Source organism: Orcinus orca, chromosome X, assembly GCF_937001465.1.
Source record: "Orcinus orca chromosome X, mOrcOrc1.1, whole genome shotgun sequence".
NCBI classification, from domain to species: Eukaryota; Metazoa; Chordata; class Mammalia; order Artiodactyla; family Delphinidae; genus Orcinus; species Orcinus orca.
The window spans coordinates 9,519,031-9,527,190 of NC_064580.1; the positions used below are offsets into that span (position 1 = coordinate 9,519,031).

The following is an 8,160-nucleotide window of genomic DNA, read 5'->3' on the forward strand; positions in this document are numbered from 1 at the left end:
TCTTTGCTTTTATTTTTAGATTCCACATATAAGTGATATCATATGGTATTTGTCTTTCTCTGGCTGACCTACATCACTTAGTATGATCATCTCCAGGTCCATCCATGTTGCTGCAAGTGGCATTATTTCATTCTTTTTACGGCTGAGTAGTATTCCATTGTATATATGTACCACATCGTCTTTATCCATTCACCTGTCCATGGACATTAGGATTGTGGCTTTCACTCTGGGCAAGATGGGGAATCATTTGGAGGGTAATGAGCAGAGGAATGATAAGAGCTTCATTCTTTGGGGCTTCCCTGGTGGTCCAGTGGTTGGGACTTCGCCTTCCAATGCAGGGGGTGTGAGTTCAATCCCTGGTCAGGAAGCTAAGATCCCACATGCCTTGTGGCCATAAAACAGAGGCAATATTGTAACAAATTCAATAAAGACTTTAAAAATGGTCCACATCAAAAAGATCTTTAAGAAAAAAAAAAGAGAGCTTCATTCTTTGAAAATGGATCCTTCTGGGTGCTGAGTTGAGAACGGAATGTCCATTCCATAGGAAGAGAAGGATTTAGTTATATCAATGCCTTTCTCCTTTGAGATTCTCTCCCCCATTTTCCCCCAAGCCACAGAATAACCACCTGTATGAGAGTCTGTTTGGGAGTTCGAACGGTGATCTTCATCCAGATCTCAAGACCAGAAGAGACATTAACAACCCTCTTATCCTGTTCTCCCATTTTCCTGGTAAGCAAACGAAGGACAGTTCATTGTTCTTGAATGTTTACTGGGAGCCCACAATCTCCTCAGCTTTGCAGTGGTTGCAGACAAAACCTTGACAAAAAAAGTCTACCAGATGAGCAAATCGACAATTTTGAAAGGGCATATGTAGTATAATAGAGGTGTGCTTGGTACTCTTGAGGTACGGAGAAGAGACACCCAACTCAGCCTGGAAATCAGAGAAGGCCTCCTGGACTAGGGAACCAGAAATCAGTGTCCTACCTAAATTCTATGCTGGGGCCTCAGCCCAGCCAGCTCTCCTGCCTCATCTGGCCAGTCCTCTCCTTTCTACAACATGGTACCTTCTAGAAGGCAGTAAACTACCTTTGTGTGACCAGAACTCCTAAACGCAGGGAGTTTATCCTCCAGTGTCTTAGAGAAAAGGCAACCCGGAGGCTGAAATTGATCGCATCATTCCTGTGATAGCGCTATAGGCTGACGGAAGTAGTAAAGAGACTTCAAAGATTGAACTTCTTTGGCTCTCCAAACCTTCGCAGTCGCCACCGCCTCCTGGCATTTAGACTTGGTTTTCTGAGGGTGATAGGAATAGTTCTGAGAATAATTAATATACTGCTGGTTTCTCATAAAGCCTCCCAAAGACCAGGAGAGTGACAATTTAATACATGCAACAATAAATGCAAATCAACTGCCCTGTTGTTGACTTTTTTGTTCCCATCTAAACACCTCAAGCCGTGTATTGGCATTAATTAATTTACTCAACACCCTTGGGTGAGACTGGTGAATATTATATTATCCCTCATTTTACAGAAGAGAAGTTGAAGCAGGGCTCTCCCCTAGGCCCAATTTTGGGACAGCACAGTTGCCTTGCTTTTCTAGATTCCCTTTGTATTCAGTCTTCCTGCCTTTCCACGTTCACCCAGTATCCCCAGTTCCGGAGGCTCAACGCTGTGCCCACCACCATTTCTCAGACGTGCCAGTCAGTGAGCTGCCCATTTTGACCTTACCTGTGGCTGAAGCCAGCTCGTCTGTTAAACCAACTCCATAGCCGGGGTGGGGCTGGACGTGCCGAGTGTCAGACTGAACTCTGCTCCTGGCGCTTTATCCCCTTGTGAGTGTGCGTAGGTCACCTAACAATTCTGTGCTTATTATTTTCCCACTTAGAGCACAGGCAAGACCAGAGTGCTTGCCTTCTAGGTCTGTTGCATAGATCAGCTGAAAGAATATACAGAAAAATGATTCTGGGGCCAGGCTGTCTGGGTTCAAATCCCAGTTTGCCAGTTTGTTGCGGTGAAACATTCTCTATGCTTCGGTCTTAATTAGTGTTACCTATAGTTATAATTATTGGAAAAGGATGATGAGTTTAAAAAGACATGCCATGTCTGTCAGGTTTTACTCAACCTCAGAGTCTCAGAACTGGAAGCAAACTCCAACATCATCTTGTCCAGGGATGGGCAAACTACAACTCGTGGGCTGAATCTGGCCCACTGCCTGTATTTCCTCAGCCCACAAGCTAAAAATGTTGGAAAAAAATCAAAAGAAGAATATTTCATGACATGTGAAGATTATATGAAATTCAAATTTCAGGATCCATAAATGCAGTTTTATTGGAAGACAGCCACATTCATTTATTTACACGTTATCTGTGACCCTCTTTATGCGTGGCAGAGTTAAGTAGTTGCCACAGAGACTGTGTAGACCGAAAAGCCTACAATGTTTACTCTGTGGCCCTTTACAGAAAATGCTGACCCCTGATCTAGTCCAACACAAGGTCATCAGCTTGAATACTTTTTGTGTTGGCAAGCTCACTGCAGTACTGTATTGTCACCTCCTCTGTTGTCTGAGGAAGTTATCCACACAGAAAGTCTTCTTCTTGTAATCTTTCCCTATTGATCCTAATTCTTCCCTCTGGTTGATTCTTCATCCACGTAACTGCACTTCACTCACACCCCATCAATTCTCTCTTGTCTAGATTATCTATCCCTACACCTCTCAACTATGCCTTACTGTTTCCCGACCCCTCACCATTCCAGGTTATGTTCCTGTGGAAGGACATGTAGGCTAGGCCTGCCCTTACCTGCTCTCATGAGCCCTGCCCTCTCCCTCTGTAATACTCACCGTGCTCATAATGACTGAATCAAGGCCTGCCTTCCTGATAGCTTACAAGCTTCACAAGGACAAGGACCTTGGTTTCTTGTGTTTTCCTATATTCCCTGTCCCAAGCATGGTGTCTGATGCTGCTGCCTCAGTTATTTGTTGACGGTTGTTGAATGACTACTCTGTAATATACCTCTTAAAATGTTACCTTCAGTATTGTATGCAGTACTCCAAAGGTCAACTGGATTCTACACTTCTGTTACTGCTGCCCATGACCGTAATATTCTTCTTATAAATAAATCATATATCCCATTCACATGGAAATTGTTGGCACATAAAACCCACCAACATCTATTTTACTGAGTTATAGTTGATTTACAAAATTATGTAAGTTTCAGGTGTACAACATAGTGATGCACAATTTTTAAAGGTTTTACTCTATTTATAGTTATTATAAAATATTGGCTCTACTCCCTGTGCTATACAATAATATATCCTTGTAACTTATTTATTTTATACATAGCAGTTTGTATCTCTCTCTCTCTCTCTCTCTTTTTTTTTTTTTCTTTTGGCCACACGCGGGAAGGCTGTACAGTATATCCTTGTAACTTGTTTTTTTAATATACATAGTAGCTTGTATCTCTCTCTCTCTCTTTTTTTTTCTTTTGGCCACGCTGCATGGGTTACAGGATCTTAGTTCCCTGACCAGGGATTGAACCTGGGCCCACGGCAGGGAAAGTGTCAAGCCCTAACCACTGGATGGACTGCCAGAGAATTCCCAGTAGTCTGTATTTCTTAATCCCCTACCCCTATCTTGCCCTTCCCCCACTGGTAACCGCTAGTTTGTTCTCTATATTTTTAAGTCTGTTTCTTTTTTGTTATAGTCACTAGTTTGTTTTGTTTTTCAGATTCCACATATAAGTGATATCAGACAGTATTTGTCTTTCTCTTTCTGACTTATTTCACTTAGTATAATACCATCCAAGTCCATCTGTGTCACTGCATACGGCAAAATTTCATTCATTTTTGTGGCATAGTAGTATTCCATTGTGTATATATATCGCCACATCTTCTTTATTCATTCATGTGTTGATGCATGCTTAGGTTGCTTCCATATCTTGGCTATTGTAAATAATGCTGCTTTGAACATTGGGGTCCATGTATCTTTTCAAATTAACGTTTTCATTTTCTTTGGATATATACTCAGCAGTGGAATTGCTGAATCATGTGGTAGTTCTATTTTCAGTTTTTTGAGGAACCTCCATACTGTTTTCCACAGTGGCTGCACCAATTTACATCCCACCAACTTCTTTTAAATGAGTGATTATGAAGCTTCATTCTGTTCATGTGAAATGGATTTATTGAACTTTTACAATATATCTATTCTTATTTAATTTGATTTTGTTTGTTTCAGCACTTTGTTCCAGCTTACTGAGATACTTTTTAATCTTCACTCTATTATGTAATATTCTGCCCCTCCTATCCTTGAGTAACTAACAAATTGAATGAGGAGTCAGTGTCTTCAGTGATGTTGGTAACAATGTGGTTCTGTGGCAAGCCACTGGAATCTCCCCTCCATCTTGATCAAAATCCATTAATCAAACACTTTGTGTAGTGTTTCTTTTTTTTCTTTTTTTGCGGTACGCGGGCCTCTCACTGCTGTGGCCTCTCCCGTGGCGGAGCACAGGCTCCGGACGCGCAGGCTCAGCGGCCATGGCTCACGGACCCAGCCGCTCCGCGGCATGTGGGATACTCCCGGACCGCGGCACGAACCCATGTCCCCTGCATCGGCAGGCAGACTCTCCACCACTGCGCCACCAGGGAAGCCTTGTGTAGTGTGTATTTGACAGAACCATTAGAATCAAAGCCTAGGCCAAAATAGCTAAGGGAGTTGGGGACAGAACAGAAAGGGGAACTCTTTGAGGTGTGAAGACTTTAAATGCTTCTGAATCATCCAGAGAGTAGCTACCACCTAATCTACTAAAATGAAGGATTGCCTTCTAATTGATATGCACATATATGAATGAGTAAATTGATCTGTGATTCCATTATATGTCATAGCAGCAATGGAATCATAACCTGTAAAACTTGATATCATCTCTCTCTCTCAGTCTCATTAATTTTGAGGATGCAGAGAATGTTGGAATGGAAGGGATCATAGAGGTATGGACAAATTTCTTATTCTTCAGACCTGCATTTTCAGGTCTGATAAAAAGAAGAACAGTGAAAGCTTACCAACCAAATTTCTAGCCTGGTAGGTGAACCTCAATTTCCATTCATGAAAGGTTTCATCTAGAACTATGCAATGTATAGTTTTGACAGCTTTAATGAGATATAAATTATATATATACCATAAAATTGACCCATTTAAAGTGTACAATTCAATGGTTTTTAGTTTATTTACAGAATTGTGCAACCGTCACCATGCCCTAATTTTAGAACATTTTCATCACCCCCAGAAGAAACTCAATACTTACTAGAGTTACTCCCCAACCCAACACTCACATACACCCCTGGCCCTAGCTAATCTACTTTCTATCTCTATCATTTGCCTGTTGTGGACATTTTATAAAATGGAATAATGCAGTATGTGGTCTTTTTTAAATTAAATACATTTGACGTGTAACATTGTGTAAATTTAAGATGTACAATGTGTTATTTTGATACATTTATATATTACAATATTATTGCCATTGTCCCGAAAAAATACGGAATGCTTCATGAATTTGCATGTCATCCTTGCGCAGGGGCCATGCTAATCTTCTCTGTATTGTTTCAAATTTTTGTTGTTGTTGTTTTTTGTTTTTTTTTCCTGTACGCGGGCATCTCACTGTTGTGGCCTCTCCCATTGCGGGACGCGCAGGCTCAGCAGCCATGGCTCACGGGCCCAGCCACTCCGCGGCATGTGGGATCTTCCCGGACCGGGGCACGAACCCGTGTCCCCTGCATCGGCAGGCGGACTCTCAACCACTGCGCCACCAGGGAAGCCCCACATTTTATTAATAGTATGTGTGCTGCTGAAGTGAGCACAGTATGTGGTCTTTTGTGTCTGGCTTCTTTCATATAGCATAATGTTTTCAAGGTTTATCCACACTGTAGCATGTATCAATACTTCTTTTTATTGCTGAATAGTATTCCATTGTATGAAAAAAATACCACAGTGTGTTCATCCATTCACCAGTTAATGAACATTCCAGTTGTGTTCATTTTTTGGCTGTTATGAATAATGCTGTTATTGGGCTACAAGTCTTTGTGTGAGCATACGTTTTCATTCTTCTTGGGTAGATACCTAAGAGTAGAATTGCTGGGTCTTATGATAAATTATGTTAAACTTTAAAGAAATTCCCAACCTATTTTCCAAGGTAGCTGCACCATTTTACCATCTCACCAGCGATGTGTGACACTTCCAATTTCTCTACATCTTGTCTAACGTTTGTTATTGTCTAGACCGAGGTACTGTTTTCATTGACACTAGAATGACATTTATTTGAGCACTGATTACATCTTTTTTAAACATCTTTATTGGAGTATAACTGCTTTACAATGTTGTGTTAGTTTCTGCTGTATAACAAAGTGAATCAGCTATACGTATACATATATCCCCATATCCCCTCCCTCTTGCGTCTCCCTCCCACCCTCCCTATCCCACCTCTTTAGGTGGTCACAAAGCACGGAGCTGATCTCCCTGTGCTATGCGGCTGCTTCCCACTAGCTATCTATTTTACATTCGGTAATGTATATATATCAATGCCACTCGAACACTGATTACTTTTTATTACATATTTCAGATAACTGAATTTCAGTTAGGGAAGGCTGGAGGTGATAAAAATTTTGAAAGATTGTTATTGGAAATTCCAAGATCAGTTAAAATGTGTTAAAAACAGAATGAAAAAGAAAAAAATATCAGGGAAAAAATGTCGATTCATAGGGTATTAATACTGATGTCAAACCTGTTACAGTGAATGACAAATGATATTTGGTACTATAAAAAACATGTCAAGAAAGCATGTTAGGGCTTCCCTGGTGGCGCGGTGGTCGAGAGTCCGCCTGCCGATGCAGGGGACACGGGTTCGTGCCGCGGTCCGGAAGGATCCCACATGCCGCAGAGCGGCTGGGCCCGTGAGCCATGGCTGCTGAGCCTGCGCGTCCGGAGCCTGTGCTCCGCAACGGGAGAGGCCACAACAGTGAGAGGCCCGCGTACCGCAAAAAAAAAAAAAAGCAAGCAAGCATGTTAGTGCATTTGAGTTAGTGCATATGAGTTTGTGATGAGTTTGAAGCTACAAAATAATGGCTACGCTTCAATAAAAAGGTGAGGCTATGAGTGGGCTCATGGTCCTTAAAGTAGAAGAAAGGTGCTCTGACTAGATCTCACGTGGACTTATCCTCTCCTGTTTTTTTTTTTTCCTTGACTGAATGTTAAGATAAAGCCAGCATCAGATGGTTTATGTTTTAACCCAGTACTTTTCAGTGAGGGTGACTTTGCCCCCTAAGGAAACAGTTGGCAATGTCTGGAGACATTTTTTATTGTCACAACTGGGGGAAGGATGTTACTGACATCTAGTGGGTAGAGGCCAGGGCTGTTACTGTACATCCTACAATGCACAGGCAGCTGCCTCAACAAAGATTTATCCAGTTCAAAGGACCAGTGGTGCTAAAGTGGAGAATCTCTGCTTTAACAAGTGCTCCTGAAGGTGGGATAATTATAATCACTTGAAATGTTTGTTTCCCCTTATTTTGCTTCCTACGAGCAGATGCCACATTATTCCCTGACTCCACGCATGGGGTCCTAAATCTTGGGGTGGTGGGGGTGATGGCTGGGCTATATATTTGTGATAAAGATCTCCAGTTGCTTCTGCTCTTCTCTCTTTCTCCATTCCTTCTCTTTGCGACCCAATTGAAAACTGACTTTAAGTACTTTGTAAATGCCTGTGGCCCATCTTTATTTTTTTTTAAGATTTTTTTTCATGTGGCCCATTTTTAAAGTCTTTATTGAATTTGTTACAATATCGCTTCTGTTTTATGTTTTGGTTTTTTGGCCACGAGGCATGTGGGATCTTAGCTCCCCGACCAGGGATTGAACCTGTACCCCCTGCACTGGAAGGTGAAGTCCCAGCCACTGGACTGCCAGGGAAGTCCCGTTGTGGCCCATCTTTAAAGGAAATGAATGTTTAGCATAAGTAATTGGAAGAATGGATATTTTCTTATTCCCATTTCTTGTTCTGTGAAGAATCAGTCATTCAGTTCCTTTCTCTGTGACAGTGCATTGGATGTTTGGGGTAAATCTCTGGGTTATCAAAGCCCAAACAGGAAAATGTTTACTAGTGTTTTCCAGAAAATTCACAT

At 41.7% G+C, this 8,160-nt stretch overlaps 1 pseudogene; it reads right to left on the minus strand.

Moving 5' to 3' along the window:
• Positions 1 to 5,519: 5,519 nt before the first annotated feature.
• LOC117198445 (uncharacterized) lies at positions 5,520 to 5,607 on the minus strand (annotated as a pseudogene).
• Positions 5,608 to 8,160: the final 2,553 nt, after the last annotated feature.